This window comes from Lissotriton helveticus, chromosome 4_1 (genome assembly GCF_964261635.1).
Source record: "Lissotriton helveticus chromosome 4_1, aLisHel1.1, whole genome shotgun sequence".
NCBI lineage: Eukaryota > Metazoa > Chordata > Amphibia > Caudata > Salamandridae > Lissotriton > Lissotriton helveticus.
This window is the reverse complement of record NC_136063.1, coordinates 70,518,913-70,540,531: the sequence shown is the minus strand read 5'-3', so window position 1 is coordinate 70,540,531 and position 21,619 is coordinate 70,518,913.

Here is a 21,619-nt window from a genome sequence, read left to right as displayed (position 1 = left end):
GAACCGGGCCAGGATCTCTGGCTGGGATACAGCAGCTAATAGCTTTATGGGTTTCTTCAAGATAAATTTCTAGAGCTTGTACAGTGCCAGATGAAACAATCTATCTCATACCTACATTCTCCTCATCCTATTTGTTTCCAAGAACATACAGTCAATATATTCTAACTGATTAGTTGTCATTTAAAGACAAATTTCAACCCCGGAGGATATAATAAAGATCTTGTTCCCTTAGCAGGTATGTTGATAATGTACAAAACCTTCAAGGGTAGAACCACCTTAGGAAAGGTATATATCACCAAACAAGGGTGAAATCGTTTAGGTTGAACGTACTCTTCACAGAAGACTTATGTAGGAAAGTGACCCTTTTTGACATGTTCACCCCTGCTTTTTGCCTGATAAATGATGTGATTTTGAAAGTGCACAGGGTTCCTGCTAACCAGGTCCCCAGTGCCAGAGCTCTTTCCCAAAACTGTACAATTGTTTCCCTCAGGTTGCAAAACCTTAGGATCCCCTGTAAGTTCCTAGTAAATTGTACCCTGGTACCTAGGGCCTGAGATCCTAAAGAGGGCCCCTAAGGGCTGCAGCACAACTTTTTCCACCTAAAGGGTCCCCTCACCAAGCACATGCAGGACTACCATTGCAGACTACAAGTATTGGTGCAGACTACAGTGAAATCACACCATGTCACCCATCCCTGAGTACCTGTCCCCTACCACTGCATGTTATATCTGTAAGTCAACCCATCAGCAGACCTAACAACCCTATGGCAGGATGCTGAATATAGCATGGGAGGGCATACCTTCATGAGCAGATATGGCCTTAGGCTGGTCAGTCCTATTACTGGCAGTGCAAGTAGACAGGGAAGCCATTTTAAAACATGTGCTGAACACTGGTGAAAATTATTTCCTCAGCTACATGATGGCTGCACTGTAAATAGGGATGTTTGGTATAAAATATATCATGTTGGTAAACCCACACTGATGCCAGTCAGTTTTACCAATACATGCACCCAGAGGGCACTTAAGAGGTGCCCCCTGAAAACCTACCAGCCTCTAGTGTCCTTACTGACTAGTTTCTGACAGCCTTCCACCTGAGACGCTATTCTGACCTCATAGGGTGAAAGCCTTTGCTTGCAGAAGACCCAGAACGCAAGCCTGTCATGGAAGAGTGTATAACACCCCCTCCCACAGCCTGACCTGCTGGTTAGCCTCCTTGGGCCAGTGAGCTTCAAAGAAGCTGACACCTTTGGAATGCGAATCTGGCTCTCCGCACAGGAGAGCAAGCCACACTACTCCCCCACCCCCAATCCAGAATCCACTTGGCACCTGGACAGGCAGGAAAAATAGCTAGTCAGGTTGGCAGGCCACCTCCCGGCTAGTACCACCCCTTAGGTGGGCTATTTTGAGGTGGACTCAATATTTGGCCATCTTTCTGATGGCATACTTAGGAGTTCTGGGACACAGTTATGCCCACTTTTTAGAGGCAGTGATCACATAGGGGGCATTATGGCCCCAAGCGTTAATAGCCCTAATGCCACTAAAGTCAGTATTATGGAGAGTTCCTGTCACCAGAGAAGCAGATCCAGATAAACTAAGAAGATAGAGGACAGCTAAGAGCCACAAAAGCAGAGGACAGAGAAGAAGCAGCTGACCTGGTATCCACCGTGCCGCCTGTCTGCATCCCTCGTCAAATTGGCACCAAAGTCGACTCATCCTGCAGGTCTGACTCCAGAAACTTGGTTGGACTGCCTGCCTTCGGAAAAGACTCAAGACCTCCCATGAACAGAGGACCTGTTCTAAATAATCTCCAAAAGAGAAAACTCAGAGGTCTCATGAACTGCCAAAACCCTACACCCAAAGCCACATTTGCACCCATCGCTGCAAGCCAGAGACGAAGTGGGTACCAGTGCCAATATGGTTCCCCAGCCCTCCAGAGCTCAAGTGCATTATGGTTTCACCCCTCGATGTCACCTGAAGCCTCTACACACAGGCTCCCTCAACTGCAACCGCTCTGGTAAAGAAAACCCAGATGCCAAAGGACACCCTGCACCCGTCACCCCTGGGCCTTGGAGAAGAGCACCACATGTGTCCCCCCATTCCTGAGCATCACATGCCTGTGCCCACTTGCTGGCTCAGCCCGCCTGACTTCCTAGCCAGAACCTGCAGGCTCTTTTTACAGTGACCGATCGCCATTGAAACGCATAGGGCTCCCGTGCTGATTTGCCCTCTGCACCAGGCCACCCTCATGCTGCTGGTGATCTACTGTTCCTGCTGCCTTGAACCTTGCCCAACACTCACCTTACCTCCTTGAGATTGGTCCTGTAAGTCGATGTACTGTTCCTGTTTAAAGAACTCATTCTTCCTTCTATAGGATAACATTGCAGAACTCAGAAATTGTGCTGTGTCCACTTTTTAAAGCAGAAAGAATTTATATTTGAAAACCTACGTAGCTGAATGATTTTTCTCTGATACCATGGGGCCGATTCACAGAACTAATCTGAGATAAAATCCTAAACTTACTACTTTTGGTTTTCACAGAAGGCATTTAGTAGTAGTTAAGGTAGTACATTTTACAGAACAGTGGATTTCATTGGGAAACTGGTGACTCCAGACTTTGAAGTGCAAGAACATATGAATGCCAATGCTCCTTTAAAAATAAGACCCATTTATGTTGCCAATTCTCAGACTTTTCCCCTGACAGAGTTTCGTCCAGCAGCAGGAGGTCAGACTCGTGTCTGTGGCAGCAGCATCCATTTTGTGATGCTGAGAATCTGTTTTACTTTAACCGGGGTTAGCAGTAACTACATGTCTTCTCCGTCTGGAAGGGTAGAATGCTACCCCCGCTGCCAGGACTGGTGGGGGGGGGGGTAGTATTCCAAAGTGTTTGACACCTTACACAACATGTTTTGATAAAGCCAAACAAAAGTTAGCATTAACCGCAAGGATTATCATGCACTTAAGAGTATATGGTATAGCTATATCATACAACAGCTATAAGGAGATGGCTCCGATGCTGCAGATAGGCTCAGCTCTTGCTAGGGCACCCTCTCACATAAAACCAAGCACTCTGCCTTCAGGATTGTCAAGGCCAGCCATAGGAGTGACGTATAGGTGTATATGTGTTTATATATACGGTAGATATAGATATACCATATCTAAGGGGTGATTACACCACCTTACCCAGGCTGGGTGAACAGCCTGTGGTGTCAGTTTGGAGGGCCAGCTAGGGGTGGCATAATACATGCTGCAGCCCCAGGTAGGCCTTGGCTGCACCTATGCCCTGGGTACCTTGGGTACACTATATAGGGGCTCACAAGTGTGACCCAGTAACCAATCTGCTATGTACCTAAAGTACATGATATCAATTTAGAGAGAAAAAAGCTAGGCTGTGGTCCTGATTAGCATGGCCACAGCCAGTCTAAAGTCGAATAACCAGAAAATCACAGCAAAAAGTGGGGTGACCATAGGAAGCAGACCCTACTCTCCTTCACAACCCCACCGCCCCCAAATGCAGGGACATTAAACTAACCTTGACCAGTTGAGTCTTCATGTTCTAATTGGAAATATCTGGAGAGTCCATCTGCATTGGCATGGTCACTCCCAGGTCTATGTTCCACTGTAAAGTCCATCTCCTGTAGGGAAATGGACCACCTGAGCAGTTTGGGATTTTCACCCTTCATCTGATTTATCCACAAGAGGGGCTTATGGTCTGTCTGAATCTTGAAGTGAGTACCAAACAAGTATGGCCTCTGCCTCTTCAGGGCCAAAACCACAGCAAACGCCTCCCTCTCAATAGCTGACCAACGTTTCTTTCTAGGGGTCAGCCTTCTGCTAATAAAAGCCTCTGGCTGGTCTTGACCATCTTTATTCAATTGTAAAAGCACAGCCCCCACTCCCAACTCAGAAGCATTTGTTAGAACAATGAATTATTTGGAGTAGTCTGGACTTTGCAGAATTGGCGCAGTGCACATGGCCTGCTTCAGGTAATCAAATCCCTTTTGACAGCTTATTGTCCACTGAACTTTCTTTGGCATTTTCTTGGAAGTTAAGGCATTAAGGGGTGTCACAATGGACCCATACCTCTTGACAAATTTACTGTAGTAACCAGACAGGCCCAAGAAAGCTCTGACCTGTGTCTGGGTGGTGGGAGCAGTCCAGTCCATTATGGTCTGGATCTTGTTCTCCAATAGTTGAACCTGACCTCCACCTACAAGGTAGCCCAGGTACACAACCTTACTCTGCCCTATTTGTCACTGGGTAGCCTTCATAGTTAGGCCTGCCTTTTGCAGGGCCTCCAAAACATTGTTCAGGTGGATCAGGTGATCTTCCCAGGTGGAGCTAAAGACAGCAATATCATCAAGAAAAACTGCGCAGTAGTCATCCAGACCTGTGAGGACATGGTTCATCAACCTTTGCAATGTGGCAGGTGCATTTTTCAGACCAAAGGGCATTACCACAAATTGATCCTGTCCACCTGGGGCTGAAAATGCTGTCTTTGGCTTTGCATCATCAGCTAGTCTGATCTGCCAGTAGCCAGCTGTCAGGTCAAATGTACTCAAAAACTTGGCAGAAGCCAATCTGTCAATGAGCTCATCTGCCCTGGTTATTGGGTGGGCATCTGTCCTAGTGACAGCATTGAGACCTCTGTAATCCACGCAAAACCTCATCTCCATCTTACCATCTTGGATGTGAGGTTTAGGCACAAGGACTACAGTACTGGCCCAAGGGCTCTCTGAGGGTTCAATGACTCCCAATTCCAACATCTTTTGGACCTCTGTCCTGATACAGTCCCTGACATGATCAGATTGCCTGTAAATCTTACTTTTAACAGGCAAACTGTCCCCAGTGTCCACCTCATGGGTGCACCAGGTAGTCTGACTTGGAGTCAGTGGAAACATATGTCTGTAGGCCTGCAGAACTTGTCTGCAGTCCCTCTGCTGCTAATCAGTGAGGCTGCCTGATCAACTGACCCATCATCAGCGTTCTGAGAGAGCAGGTCTGAGGGAGGGTCACACTCTTCCTCCTGCCCTACATCAGTAGCCATGAGCAAGCCGAAGTCAGCCCTGTCAAAATATGGGTTCAGTCTGTTGACATGAAGCACCCTGTGGGGGCTCCTGGGAGTTCCAAGATCAACCAAATAGGTCACCTATCCCTTATGTTCAACAATAGTGTTGACAATAGCTTGTCTTGGAGAGCTGCTGGGGCCACTGGCTCCAACACCCATACTTTCTGCCCTGGCTGGTAAACAGTCAGCACAGCCTTTTGGTCATGCCAGGCTTTCTGTAATTCCTGGCTAGCCTCAAGGTTTTTGGATGACTTTTTCATGTACTCAGCCATCCTGGAGCGGAGACCAAGTAGATAGTCCACAATGTCTTGCTTGGGAAGTTTGAGAGGTAACTCCCACCCTTCCTTCACCAGATAAAGGGGTCCTCTTACAAGATGCCCAAACAAAAGTCCAAAAGGGCTGTAGCCAACCCCCTTTTGTGGGACCTCTCTGTAAGAAAACATAAGGTAGGGCAGCAGGATGTCCCATCTCCTCCTGTGCTTTTCAGGGAGACCCTTAATCATGCCCTTTAAGGTCTTGTTGAACCTTTCATCTAGACCATTGCATTGTGGGTGATAGGGTGTGGTGAACTTATAGTTCATGTCATACTTCTTCCACATTGCAGTCAGGTAACTCGACATGAAGTTTGCACCTCTGTCTGAAACAACCTCCTTAGGGAAGCCCACTCTTGGGAAAACTCCCAACAGGGCTCTTGCCACCACAGGTGCTATAGCGGTTGTTAGAAGGGGCGATCTCAGAGGGCCAGGTTATGCTCACCCGGTCACCCCCAGACCCACCTCTTCCACAGAACTTGCCGAGTCTTGATTGAAAGGTCCTTCACCGGGGAGGACTTCGGGTCTAGGATCGTACACACTGTGCTCACACCACACTACGAACAGACACCACACCGTTGGATTCTAGTAACAAGTTCTTTATATAAGCAATAAATGAAGAAAGCACTCTTATATACACAGTGATCGAGGGACCACAAAGTCTTTGAGGATTCGGGAAGGGGGAAGCGGGACAGTCTTTTAGTCTCTGGGTCAGTACGAGGCGTACCCTGCGCACAGCTCTCAATCCTCGAGCCGGGGGGTACGGGATCATGGTCGTACCGACTGCTTCACCTCGGTCGGGTCGGCTCGGTCGTGATGGTGGTCTCGATGGTCCAGCCGGACCAGAGTACTCCTCGAGCCGCGACGAGGTCAGCAGGGCTCCTTCTGGAGAAGTTCGTGAGGAGCCGCGACAGCGTCAGCAGGGCTCGGATGGTTGCAGGTTCAAGCTTCAGCCGCGACAGCGTCAGCAGGGCTCCAAGGTCTTAGAGGTCGAGCCGCGACAGCGTCAGCAGGGCTCTGGTAGCTCAGTTCCTTGAGGCGAAGAGGGAGCCGCGACAGCGTCAGCAGGGCTCAGAGGTTCAAGATCAGTTCTTCCTAGGGTCAGCCGCGACCAGGTCAGCAGGCTTCAGATCCAAGATACAACTGCCCGCTAGTTGTCGGGCGGGCCCAGTTATAGTCCTTTTGCTCTTTGATCTCCGGACCCTCGCAGGCAGAGGTCTCCTGCCCGGGGGGGCTGGTCATTGGCGGGGTCCGGCGGTCGGCTCTTTGATCCCTTTGAAAGATGGGTCCGGGAATTCCCAGATGCCCAGCGGGTCTGGAGCCAGCCCTCGGGGAGGCCAGAGGGGTGATCGAAACTGGCCCACAGGGGAGGGCCAAAGGTGTGACAGATACCAGTCTCTCAGGGGAGGCCGGAGGTGCCATCGAAACTCCCTGGCTTATCTCACTCGGGGAGCCCTTACCCCCCATCCGGGACTGGCGCGCCTTTGGAGTCTGGGTTTCGCTGGGGCCGGGGTCACGCTAGGCCCAGGGAGACAGGGATGTCGGGAAGGGAAGATGGCGTCCGGGCCTTGTGGGGCATGCAAGGTTAGGCGCTCGGAGCCGGACGTGGAGCGGGAAAGGCAGGCATGGTCGAGGTTCTAGGGGGCTCTAGGCTTAACTGGAGTAGGTCGACCAGGCTCGGGGTGCAGGCTACACTAACGGGGAGGCTGCGCAGGGGACTCGGGGTACAGGCCTACGGTCACAGGGTGTGGAGGGACAGAGATGAACCACGCTACGAGGCCGGGTCCAACAGCGGTCCTAAGGGGAATAGCCTCTGGGTATCTGGTGGCATGATCCACTATCACCAGAATAAACCTGTGCCCAGATGCTGTTTGGGGATCCATTGGTCCAACATTGTCGATCCCTACACGTTCAACGGGAACCCCCACCACAGGTAGCGGTATTAGGGGAGGCTTTGTGGTGCCACCTGATTTGCCACTCCCCTGTCCCAAGAAACTCAACCTGATCAGGCTCAAGCTCTTCTAGGGCAGTTTCTTCCTAAGTCTCACAATCAGCTTCCTCAGAAGGCTGATCCTCATTCTGAGGCAAGGGGGAAGGCACTGCCTTAACCCTACTGCTTCTCCTCCTGGTAGGCAACTGGTCCATTATTCCAGAATCCAGTGCCTGTTCAGTGTTGCAATTTTTGACCTGTGACCTAGTAACAGCAAGCACCAGTGCTAAGATGCCTAACATTTCTGCATGTGTCCTATACTCCACTTCAGACCAGGCTGAAGCTTCCAAACCATTGCCAAGCAAACTTTCTACAGGGAGGTCTGAGCTAACAACAACCTTCTTTGACCATTTACCCCTCCCCGGGAGAAATTGACATTTGCCATACTATGGATGGTAGTGACATTGCTAGCATTGGTCACTAGGTAATTTTCACCTAGTATGATCTGTCCAGGGTCCACAAAGCTGGGTTTCACCATAGTGACACTAGCACATGTGTCCCTGTAGGCCTGAGCCACTTTGTTATTAATTAAAGGCATCTGTCTGTGCTTGCCCAAGTTATTAGGACTCACAATAGAGGACATTGATATGTCGCTACCACAGATCAGGACAGCTTGAGTTGGTACTCTGACTAGGCCAGAATCCATCTCAGTACCCAGAGTTAACCTCTGTTGAGAACCACCACTATTAGCTGTACTGGGGGAACAGTTGCATTAGGGGCAATGGTGGCTGGAGCTGCCTCCTTCTTGGTGCACTCACTGGTCCAGTGAGTAGTTACTTTACATACTTTGCACCATGGTTTCTTAGGACCTTCTTTCTTTTTGGATTGTTGGGAACCCCCACCAGTAGAAGCTTTTTGGGGACCTTGAAAAGACTTCCGGTCTTTTGCTTTCTCCCCACCCTTTTGGTCTTGCTTCTTCTGTTCACCACCTTGGTTCTGGACTTTCTGCTTCACCCTGGTTCTCACCCATTTGTCTGCCTTTCTACCCAATTCTTGGGGAGAGGTCAAATCAGAGTCAATCAGGTATTGATGCAATAACTGGTTCTGACAATTATTAAGAATCTGTTCTCTCATAATAAGGTTATACAATCTTGTATAGTCACTTACTTTACTGCCCAGTAACCAGCCTTCCAGAGCCTTAGTGGGACAATCTACAAAGTCAGTCCAGTCCTGAGTCTGTGTCATTTGGGTATCTCTGAACAACAACCTGTACTGCTCAGTGGTTAAGCCAACCCCATCTATCAGAGAACTCTTCAGGACAGTGTAGTTGTCAGCATCCTGTTCATTAACTGTTAGGAGCTTATCTCTACCTTTGTCTGCAAAGGAGAGCCATAAAAATGCTGCCCACTGACTCTGGGGTACCTGCTGTACTTTGCAGGCCCTCTCCAAATCAGTGATCCACTTGTGGATGTCATCCCCTACCTGATAGGGGGGCACAATTGTATTCAGGTTTCTATGGTCATGAGACCTTTCCCTATCTCTAGGTACTATGCTGCCACCAGTGGACTCTAGTCCACACAATTTTCTCTGTCTCTCAAGAGCCAGGGTCTCTTTTGCAAGGGTAACTTCTTGCCTCTTGATTCTAAGCTTGGATTCCCTCATCCTAGCTAGATGCTCTCTTCTCTGATGGGATGGCATCCTCCTTAGAGCTGAGGCATGGGACCCTACTGATACATCAGAGTTGGCAGAATCACTGGAGAGTGACCTACCTCTTCTCTGCTCTGTGTTAGGCCTACCTGAGGGTCTGGATTGGATCCTCCCACTCTCAGTCCCAAGTAGTCCTAGGTTAACCTGGTTCAGTTCCCTGACTTCTACCTGGTTATCATCCTCCTCATCATCAGCACCCCCTTGATTTTCATCAATGGGATCCTCTGTTGAAGGATGGCCCCCCTCTCTACTACCTAGTTGATCTGGGTTGGATGTCTTTTCTACATCATACTCCATTAAAATGTCTACCAGGTGTCTAAAGGTTGGACTCTGTCCTTGTCTCAGTCTTCTGACTGAACACAAACTTCTCAGTTCCTGAAAAGTAAATGTGTCATATTTAGAAGGGACCCTGGGGTCAACTTCTAGCAGAGGCCCACTAGGCTCTGCTTCCAAGGACATTTTCTAGTGAGGTGTGGTGTGTACCTACCTACAGTAAATGTTTTCATACTGGACCCTCTCTAGCAGTGGTAGTCAGGATGTGCTAAGCCCTTACCATGTACAAATGCTAAGTTCAGTAGAAATTAAAGTATTATAAGACTTGATTTATATGTACCTACAAGTAACTTACTGTGATCTTTCAAATATTACAAGATTATCAGCCTGATTCATGAAGTAAAATTGCGCCCGCAATCGCTGCGAAAATGCAATTGCGGGCGCAATTTACGTAATTGGCATTCAACAACAAAATAGCGAATTCGCTAACACATAATAGCGAATTCGCTAACACATAATAGCGAAATCGCTATAAAATTCGCAGATTCCCGGTAGGCGAGCATTAGCGATTCTGAAAAAGCGACCAACCACGGAATCTGCGAAATAAATAGCGAAATCTCAATATATTCTCAATCGGCATTCATGAAAAATCTCTAATAGCGAAAAAACCCAAATTCGCTGTTTGCGCGGCGCAAATTAACGGACAACTCAAAGCAGGTGGTAACCATAAAAGCCATGAACTAATTACATTTGAAAAACCGTTGGCCAATCACCAACAGGTTCAGGCCTGACCAATCACACATAAGGACATTCAGCAGCAGCATTAGGCGTTCCACAATGCCAGGAATGTACATGGTGGTGAGGCGTCGAAGGCTACAGCGAGCAGCACGGAGGAGACGCATGATGCAGGAAAGGATTTTCCGCCAGCGGGTCACCTTGCTGGGCCAAACCAGAGAGCAGATATTTGCTAAATACAGGCTGAATGGGGAAATGATAATCCAGCTGATACATGACCTTGACCCCCTGATGCAGCACCCAACAAGGCGAACCAATGCGGTGCCTACACATGTGCAGGTATTGTGTAGCCTGCACCTCCTGGCCTCCGGGAGTTTCCAGGGCATAGTAGCGGCTGCTGGGGGGATATCCCAGCCCACCATGTCACGCTGCCTCCACACTTTCGTTGACGCCATGCTCACCCAGCTACACCGTCACATCACATTTCCCACGAGCCAACAGGAATTGGACTTGACAAAGCTACAATTCTACAATGTAGCCCATTTTCCCCATGTACTCGGATGCATAGACTGTACCCACGTCGCCATCTGCCCACCAGCTGCCACGGAGGAGGCCAGCCGGCTCATGAGCTGGTGGTGGCGCCGGCGTGCTGCACTGCGCTGCTTAGTCATCGCAGCGGTGTTGGCCTCCATGGCTGCAGTCATGCGGGCCATTCCCTCCCCCACACCTGCCATGGCTGCAGTCATGTTGTCCATGCGGTCCCCCATACCTGCCATGGCCGCCGTCATGCGGTCCATGCGGTCTGCCACTCCGGCCACATTGCGCCCAATCTTGTGGAGCTGGAGCTGAATGGCACCTTGCTGCCGTGCCTGGCGCTGATGTATTCTCAACATGCGTCTTTCGACGCTCATACAAGCATGACTCTGTCCATTGCCCCTCCTGCTGATTGCAGCAGTGGTGTGCTGGCAAGACCTCCCACGCCTGCTCTGCTGGCCTGTCACTGTGGCTGGCCACTGTGATGGCGCTGTGGCAGGCCCAGATGTTGTAGCACCAGCTGCTGGTGGTGTCACAGCAGGCGTTGCTGGTGCGGCAGGGACTGGAGGCACAATAGTGGCGGGCCTGGCTGTGGCTGTCGGTGGTCCGCCAGATGCAGGGGGCACAATAGTGGCGGGCCTGGCTGTGGCTGTCGGTGGTCCGCCAGATGCAAGGGGCACAATAGTGGCGGGCCTGGCTGCTGGTGTTGTAGCAGCGGCAGGGGCTGGTGCCTGGGTTTGTGGTGGAAAATCCTCCTCCTGGGCCTCCTCATCTATTTGCAGCCTTTCACTGTCGCTACTTTCAGCGCCACCTGTGAGGGTAAGTGGACACTCATTAGTTGCATGTGACTGTCAGACGTGCAGTTGTTACATGCATGCTGGGTGACATTCCCTGAATGGCTGTGGATTTGCGTACTTTAGGACCTGTCTGGCTGCATTATGGTACTACTACATTGTGGCCACACTACATCTCCCACAATGCTTCGGGGCATTTCCAGATGTGCAACAATGGCATGACTAAGGGACATTATGTGAGCCTATTTGGTCAGGGACAGTCATAGGGGACAGGGTCGCAGTCGCATGCCACTTACCTTGGGTGTCTTGGGTGGGGCGGGAGGAGTCCAGACGTGTGACGCCAACGCACGCCTCCCTCTCAAGGGTGTTCTCCACCTGGTCCTCCAAGGGTGTGTTAGGAGGGACTGTAGGTCCGCCACCTCCAGTGCCCGATGACTCTCCAAGGCGCTCCGCCACCCTCTTCTTGGCACGACCTCGGAGGTCATACCATCTTTTCTTCAGCTCCTCAAGTGACCTATCGGCCACACCCACGGAGTTGACAGTGGAGGCTATTCCCTGCCAGATCCTCCTTTTTTCTTGCTCCGGGACCTTCCTGGAGTCTTTGCCAAAGAGTTTTTCGTGGTTGGCCACCACCCCTTCAATCAAATGTTCGAGCTCCTGCTCAGAAAATTTGAGCTTCCTCTTCCGCCCTGTGTTGTTGCTGGGGCCAGGAACAGGTTCCTCTGACATGGCAGCAGAGTAGTTGCAGTTTACAAATCACCAGAATAGCAGCAGCTCTCCCACTTGCTCTCTCTAGGTCTGCCTCACTGTGGTGAATGTTATGCTATGTTATGTTACACATATTTGTATTGCGCACAGCTGCCCCAGCTAAGGGGCGTCCTGGCGCATGGCAGGAAATATGCAGCACCTACCGGGAACACAACAGATAAAATAAAGAAAATGTATTAGAAGAGAAAGGTTTTTAAGGCTTTACGAAAAGCTAGCAGATCGTCAAGTAGCCGCAATTCAACTGGGAGGGCATTCCAAAGCTCAGCTGCTCTGACCCGGAAGGATCGCCCACCAATCCGACACAGCCTGTATCGAGGGATCACGACAAGAGCTTGGCCCCCAGATCTCAAAGTGCGGGTAGGAACATACCAGGACAGAAGATCCGCAAGGATTTGCGGACCTCCTCCCCTCAAGATCTTGAACGCCAGACACAGCACTTTAAACTGGATGCATGACTTAATAGGCAGCCAGTGCAGCGATCTCAGTGTGCCCGAGACGGAACTCGTTCGAGGTAAGCCGACAATGGCTCTCGCCGCGGCATTCTGCACGCGTTGGAGGCGGGTGATCTCAGCCACATTGGTCCCTACCAGGAGAGAGCTAGCATAGTCCAGGCGAGATAACACAGTAGCCTGGACTATCAGCTGCCTGGTACCATGGTCAAAGAACTTCAGAATGGGACGCAACGACCGCAAGATGCCAAAACAGCAGGCCGCGCTTTTCTTCGAATGGCCCACAAAACTAAGAGCAGGGTCCATCCATACTCCCAAGTTCTTTAGTTCAGTGACCGGACAGGGGACCGGCCCCAGTTCAGCGGGCCACCACCTGTCCCCCCACAGATCCGCCCCCCTACCGACGATCATGATCTCTGTTTTCTTAGCGTTGAGCTGGAGACAGTTGTTCTTCATCCAGCTTGCCACCGCCCTAAGTCCACTCTGGAACCTGGGGGCATCCCGGTCCGCATCTCCGCTGAGCGTAACCGCTAGCTGAGTGTCGTCAGCATATGAGACTGCCTGCTTCCTGGTTGTGATGTCATCACTGTGCTCGAAATGCGACTTCCAGTTTTCCCGATCTCGCGAGATTGCGATTCGCAATCCCGACGCGGGTAGCCGGAAATAGCGATTATTATGCGATTATCGTTAATCTCTAACGGAATTTGCGCCCGCGTGCGAATCGCTTTTTTTTCCCGGTAATCTTCATGAATTCGGATTTGCGAGTTCTCAATAGCGGTTCGCATTTTATCGCTATTTGAGAATCGCAAATCCCGTTTTTCATGAATCAGGCTGTATATGGTAAAAGAATTGCAAGCTCTTATCCCATCCGCTGCACACCGATGTGAGAAGTTAGCCTGGCATATGATGTCCACTAGTTCTAGTGGGTACCTTGCACCAGTCTAATCGACCCTTATTAATGGTGGTTGTAAAGTCAGCCTTATAGAAAGCTATCCTAGTGGTAGCATGGACCAACAGTCAACAGGCTAAGACTTCAGAGAGCATGTGAAGCTGGTTGTTTTACCAATTATAATCCCTTGATACCAAATGAAAGGACACCACACAAGGTGTACATCAAATATATATGTATTTATTCTAAACACAACCCCTCTGCACTCTTTATGAGGTCAGGGGTAAAAGCACAGCACAAGTTACTTCATTAGCATACGATAAGTTGCTCAAATATACGTTCTGCCCTAGGGGCCTCACGAATCATATACTAAAATAGTGGTATAAGAACCACGTCAGAGTTAGAAAGCAGGCCTGGGGCCTGGGGAATCGCTGGGGCTACTCTAAACAACCAAAGGTTAGGAAGTAGGAGACCCATGGGAGACCCATGGGAGACACGTTCAGAGTCTAAAAATAGTTGCGAGTTACCATTGACTTTCTATGGGAAAAGTACAAGTTACAATTTTAAAGAGTAAGGACACTTCTAGGTTAACTACGATGAAACCCTTTTAGACTAGGACCCTTGAAGGGACAAGCACCTCGACACTACAAGTGGACCAATGTTACCTCACCCACGGAAGCCGGGTGCATAGGTGTCTTTTGATGTCGGGTTTCGTCATCGATTTCAATGGAGATCTGCAAAGAAGTGCTGTAGGCGACCAGATACAAAGTGTCCGGGTGGATCCAAGGGTGGATCGAAGATCTGAAGAACCTGAAAGCAGAAGGGCCAGAGTCTGGGTCCTAGCCAGTGACCAGGAAGGAACCAGAAAGGAACCAGGCAATGTTGGGTGATTTCAGGTGAAGAAGGCAAAGCTTGTCTCTGCAGCCACGTGGTCCAGGAGGTGTCGATGATGACTAGGAGTTGGATTCGAGCTGTCCCACAAAGGATCTGGTTGACTGCAGTGTTGGTATCCGGATTGGACCCAACAAGCCTTGACAAATGCAGCAAGGTCTGAGGTGCTTCTCCTTAGGGGGAAAGCTGAAGCAAGCCTTTATCAACCAGAAAAGTAGTGTAAATTGAAAAGTGAGTCTTCAGGAGGCTCACTAGCCAATGGACTAGGAACTTGGAAGACGCGTCGAGCTGAAACGTAGGAGCAGGCCCCACACAGCACTCGTGGAGTTTGGAGGGCTGAGTTTCGGTGCAAATGATGCTCGGGTCTGGGGCTTCTTGTACTCTAATGCACAACTTTAAGTTTCCTCAGGAGTCGATGCAGTTAGCAAAATGCATGATGTCCAGGGAGTCTGGTCCCATGTCTCTCGTGTCTGCCACGGGAATCAGCTTTGCTGTGAATGTGGGTCGGAGCCTGAGAAGTATGGAAGTCAAGTCCTGAGTTGCTGAGTCTTCGGGTTCCGGTGGGAGCGTCGACAGAGCAGACTGGCAAGTTTCTGGTGGTGCCTGTTTGCACAGGGTGGTCACTCGTTGACCACAAGGGAGATGTCTTCCGTCTTCTAGTCAGAATAGAATGTCAAAGGTCCAAGAATTCTGTAGCAAACTTTCGTTACAAGATAATTGTGGAGAATCGTGGCTCAATGGTTAGAGCGGCAGACCCTGATGCAGAGGTCTAGCACGGGACCAGGGTTCAATTCCCGCCTTGGCGGCTCTTGGACTCAATTTCCCCAGACCTGATAATTCTTGCCTCGGTGCCTAGTCTAAACATGGGTCCCACTCTGTGACTCTGGGAAATAGCTTGCTTAATCTCCACAACGGCCCCAGCAGTGCCTTGGTTGCCTGGCTTCACCTTGGGGGTGCCCAGGAGTGGACATTTCACAGGAAAGCCAGGATGGGTTCCACAGCGGTATGAATACAGCGCTACAAGACCTCTGGGTAGAAGTGCACTATATAAAACACAATCTAAAGTCCTAGGGACACAGCTCCTATACTTATACTCAGTTTGTGGGCTGGATTACCTGCTAGGTAACTCCTATGGGTGGACCTGGGAAGGGGTTGGTTACACCCCTTTCCCTTTGTCCAGTTTTGCGTCAAACCAGGGAGTGCCCCAGCAACTGGTTTGAACCGGGCTATGCATGGAGCACCTTGCGTGCCCCAGGCAGTGTCTGGAAAATGCATTCTGAATGCAGCCCTCCCTGCCCCAATACACTAAAGTCTGTCTGGGGTGGTGCCAACACCTCCCTTGACAGGAAACCTATTGTCCAGACCTCCCCTGCCAGAGTTTCGTCCAGCAGCAGGAGGTCAGACTCGTGTCTGTGGCAGCAGCATCCATTTTGTGATGCTGAGGCTCTGTTTTACTTTAACCGGGGTTAGCAGTAACTACATGTCTTTTCCCTCTATATGCGTCCCTTGTATTTGTTGCGCAGCAACCAAATCGATAGGGTCTGTTCGGCCTTTTGATTAAAAACACACGCCTATTGGACACGCACGTATTCGAAACCAAGGTTGTGTATATATAAACATGCACTAATGTTGCAAAGTGAACCAACTCCTCCCCCCTCCCTCCACCCACTTCCTGGTCTGCCATCCTGACACCTACTGTCCATCCTAATATATGTAGACTATTGTCTCTATGCGTCCTTTTCTAATATTGCCAAGTGAACCAACTCCTCCCCCCTTCCTCCACCCACTTCCCGGTCTGCCATCCTGACACCAACTGTCCATTCTAATATATGCAGACTATTGTCTCTATTGTAGTTGTTGCGCAGCAACCCAATCGTTAGGGTCTATTCATCCTTCAGATGAAAAACACGCGCGTATTAGCTGTACTGGGGGAACAGTTGCCTTAGGGGCAATGGTGGCTGGAGCTGCCTCCTTCTTGGTGCACTCAGTGGTCCAGTGAGTAGTTACTTTACATACTTTGCACCATGGTTTCTTAGGACCTTCTTTCATTTAGGATTGTTGGGAACCCCCACCAGTAGAAGCTTTTTGGGAACCTTGAGAAGACTTCCGGTATTTAGCTTTCTCCCCACCCTTTTGGTCTTGCTTCTTCTGTTCACCACCTTGGTTCTGGACTTTCTGCTTCACCCTGGTTCTCACCCATTTGTCTGCCTTTCTACCCAATTCTTGGGGAGAGGTCAAATCAGAGTCAATCAGGTATTGATGCAATAACTGGTTCTGATAATTATTAAGAATCTGTTCTCTCATACTAAGGTTATACAATCTTGTATAGTCACTTACTTTACTGCCCAGTAACCAGCCTTCCAGAGCCTTAGTGGGACAATCTACAAAGTCAGTCCAGTCCTGAGTCTGTGTCATTTGGGTATCTCTGAACAACAACCTGTACTGCTCAGTGGTTAAGCCAACCCCATCTATCAGAGAACTCTTCAGGACAGTGTAGTTGTCAGCATCCTGTTCATTAACTGTTAGGAGCTTATCTCTACCTTTGTCTGCAAAGGAGAGCCATAAAAATGCTGCCCACTGACTCTGGGGTACCTGCTGTACTTTGCAGGCCCTCTCCAAATCAGTGATCCACTTGTGGATGTCATCCCCTACCTGATAGGGGGGCACAATTGTATTCAGGTTTCTATGGTCATGAGACCTTTCCCTATCTCTAGGTACTATGCTGCCACCAGTGGACTCTAGTCCACACAATTTTCTCTGTCTCTCAAGAGCCAGGGTCTCTTTTGCAAGGGTAACTTCTTGCCTCTTGATTCTAAGCTTGGATTCCCTCATCCTAGCTAGATGCTCTCTTCTCTGATGGGATGGCATCCTCCTTAGAGCTGAGGCATGGGACCCTACTGATACATCAGAGTTGGCAGAATCACTGGAGAGTGACCTACCTCTTCTCTGCTCTGTGTTAGGCCTACCTGAGGGTCTGGATTGGATCCTCCCACTCTCAGTCCCAAGTAGTCCTAGGTTAACCTGGTTCAGTTCCCTGACTTCTACCTGGTTATCATCCTCCTCATCATCAGCACCCCCTTGATTTTCATCAATGGGATCCTCTGTTGAAGGATGGCCCCCCTCTCTACTACCTAGTTGATCTGGGTTGGATGTCTTTTCTACATCATAATCCATTAAAATGTCTACCAGGTGTCTAAAGGTTGGACTCTGTCCTTGTCTCAGTCTTCTGACTGAACACAAACTTCTCAGTTCCTGAAAAGTAAATGTGTCATATTTAGAAGGGACCCTGGGGTCAACTTCTAGCAGAGGCCCACTAGGCTCTGCTTCCAAGGACATTTTCTAGTGAGGTGTGGTGTGTACCTACCTACAGTAAATGTTTTCATACTGGACCCTCTCTAGCAGTGGTAGTCAGGATGTGCTAAGCCCTTACCATGTACAAATGCTAAGTTCAGTAGAAATTAAAGTATTATAAGACTTGATTTATATGTACCTACAAGTAACTTACTGTGATCTTTCAAATATTACAAGATTATCAGCCTGATTCATGAAGTAAAATTGCGCCCGCAATCGCTGCGAAAATGCAATTGCGGGCGCAATTTACGTAATTGGCATTCAACAACAAAATAGCGAATTCGCTAACACATAATAGCGAATTCGCTAACACATAATAGCGAAATCGCTATAAAATTCGCAGATTCCCGGTAGGCGAGCATTAGCGATTCTGAAAAAGCGACCAACCACGGAATCTGCGAAATAAATAGCGAAATCTCAATATATTCTCAATCGGCATTCATGAAAAATCTCTAATAGCGAAAAAAACCAAATTCGCTGTTTGCGCGGCGCAAATTAACGGACAACTCAAAGCAGGTGGTAACCATAAAAGCCATGAACTAATTACATTTGAAAAACCGTTGGCCAATCACCAACAGGTTCAGGCCTGACCAATCACACATAAGGACATTCAGCAGCAGCATTAGGCGTTCCACAATGCCAGGAATGTACATGGTGGTGAGGCGTCGAAGGCTACAGCGAGCAGCACGGAGGAGACGCATGATGCAGGAAAGGATTTTCCGCCAGCGGGTCACCTTGCTGGGCCAAACCAGAGAGCAGATATTTGCTAAATACAGGCTGAACGGGGAAATGATAATCCAGCTGATACATGACCTTGACCCCCTGATGCAGCACCCAACAAGGCGAACCAATGCGGTGCCTACACATGTGCAGGTATTGTGTAGCCTGCACCTCCTGGCCTCCGGGAGTTTCCAGGGCATAGTAGCGGCTGCTGGGGGGATATCCCAGCCCACCATGTCACGCTGCCTCCACACTTTCGTTGACGCCATGCTCACCCAGCTACACCGTCACATCACATTTCCCACGAGCCAACAGGAATTGGACTTGACAAAGCTACAATTCTACAATGTAGCCCATTTTCCCCATGTACTCGGATGCATAGACTGTACCCACGTCGCCATCTGCCCACCAGCTGCCACGGAGTATATGTTCCGCAATAAAAAGTCCTACCACTCCCTCAACATACCGATGGTCTGCAATGCTAAGACCTACATCACTGACATTGTCGCCCAGTACCCAGGGAGTACCCATGACTCCTTTATCTTCCGGCACAGAGGCCTCCACACACGACTGCTCAGGGGAGAGTTTGGGGAAGGACACCTACTTGGTAAGTACACTTTGTCGACAATGTCATATTGCTATGAAGTAACTGCGCAGCACAGGCAATCAACATCTGCTCCTCTCATTCAGGTGACAGTGGCTACGCCCTACGGGAATACCACCTGACCCCTTACCTCAACCCTGCCACACCTCAGCAACGGCGCTACAATGTTGCGCACATTCGGACAAGGAACTGTATAGAAAGGACATTTGGCCTGCTCAAGAGCAGGTTCCGCATACTGCACAAGACAGGTGGGGCCATGTATTACAGTCCTGCAGTGTGCTGCCGCATTGTGGCTGTCTGTGCAATACTTCATAACATTGCAACCAAGCGCCGGATACCTGTCGACATCTCTGGCAGTGAATCTGAAGGGGACGACCGGCCACCTGCACAAGCGCACCCTGCACGCGGGGAGAACCCAGCTGAAGGCCACAGAAGTCGCAACCACATCACAGAGAACAATTTCTAGGCCACCCTCTTCCCTCACCCCACAAATCACAATTGCATGCAAAATGTAATGATGACACAACGCTAATGTGTGCTGCAAAATAAATATATTTGTTTCATTCACAAAAAATGTCACCAGTACAACTATTTTCTACTAACAGTATTACTTCATACTGCAGTGTCAAAGGACAGGGCAGGCTTATAGTCAGCCTGTGCCTGTAATTGTCTGAATGAGTCAATTGCGCCTCCCGCGCGTTACGCCCAAGCGCCTCTGAGGCTCATCCTCTTCCGGGGCACCTGTACCTGGCGTTGCCCTGGTGCTGCGCCTGAGTGGCGGGACTAGTGTGGCAGAGTGGCTGCTGATGCTGGATGCCCCCTCACTGCCATCATCACCCCCAACAGTGGCAGGTAGAGCAGGAGGGTGTAGTGCCGTAACCGCCGTGGTGAGGTGGTCCAGGACCCTGGTCATGTCCTCACAGCACTGTACGAGTTGGTGCTGCTGTACTAGTGACCGCCGCGACAACTGTGAAGTGGCATTCGCTGCCACATAATTGGACCTGCTGTAGGAGGCCAGCCGGCTCATGAGCTGGTGGTGGCGCCGGCGTGCTGCACTGCGCTGCTTAGTCATCGCAGCGGTGTTGGCCTCCATGGCTGCAGTCATGCGGGCCATTCCCTCCCCCACACCTGCCATGGCTGCAGTCATGTTGTCCATGCGGTCCCCCATACCTGCCATGGCCGCCGTCATGCGGTCCATGCGGTCTGCCACTCCGGCCACATTGCGCCCAATCTTGTGGAGCTGGAGCTGAATGGCACCTTGCTGCCGTGCCTGGCGCTGATGTATTCTCAACATGCGTCTTTCGACGCTCATACAAGCATGACTCTGTCCATTGCCCCTCCTGCTGATTGCAGCAGTGGTGTGCTGGCGAGACCTCCCACGCCTGCTCTGCTGGCCTGTCACTGTGGCTGGCCACTGTGATGGCGCTGTGGCAGGCCCAGATGTTGTAGCACCAGCTGCTGGTGGTGTCACAGCAGGCGTTGCTGGTGCGGCAGGGACTGGAGGCACAATAGTGGCGGGCCTGGCTGTGGCTGTCGGTGGTCCGCCAGATGCAGGGGGCACAATAGTGGCGGGCCTGGCTGTGGCTGTCGGTGGTCCGCCAGATGCAAGGGGCACAATAGTGGCGGGCCTGGCTGCTGGTGTTGTAGCAGCGGCAGGGGCTGGTGCCTGGGTTTGTGGTGGAAAATCCTCCTCCTGGGCCTCCTCATCTATTTGCAGCCTTTCACTGTCGCTACTTTCAGCGCCACCTGTGAGGGTAAGTGGACACTCATTAGTTGCATGTGACTGTCAGACGTGCAGTTGTTACATGCATGCTGGGTGACATTCCCTGAATGGCTGTGGATTTGCGTACTTTAGGACCTGTCTGGCTGCATTATGGTACTACTACATTGTGGCCACACTACATCTCCCACAATGCTTCGGGGCATTTCCAGATGTGCAACAATGGCATGACTAAGGGACATTATGTGAGCCTATTTGGTCAGGGACAGTCATAGGGGACAGGGTCGCAGTCGCATGCCACTTACCTTGGGTGTCTTGGGTGGGGCGGGAGGAGTCCAGACGTGTGACGCCAACGCACGCCTCCCTCTCAAGGGTGTTCTCCACCTGGTCCTCCAAGGGTGTGTTAGGAGGGACTGTAGGTCCGCCACCTCCAGTGCCCGATGACTCTCCAAGGCGCTCCGCCACCCTCTTCTTGGCACGACCTCGGAGGTCATACCATCTTTTCTTCAGCTCCTCAAGTGACCTATCGGCCACACCCACGGAGTTGACAGTGGAGGCTATTCCCTGCCAGATCCTCCTTTTTTCTTGCTCCGGGACCTTCCTGGAGTCTTTGCCAAAGAGTTTTTCGTGGTTGGCCACCACCCCTTCAATCAAATGTTCGAGCTCCTGCTCAGAAAATTTGAGCTTCCTCTTCCGCCCTGTGTTGTTGCTGGGGCCAGGAACAGGTTCCTCTGACATGGCAGCAGAGTAGTTGCAGTTTACAAATCACCAGAATAGCAGCAGCTCTCCCACTTGCTCCCTCTAGGTCTGCCTCACTGTGGTGAATGTTATGCTATGTTATGTTACACATATTTGTATTGCGCACAGCTGCCCCAGCTA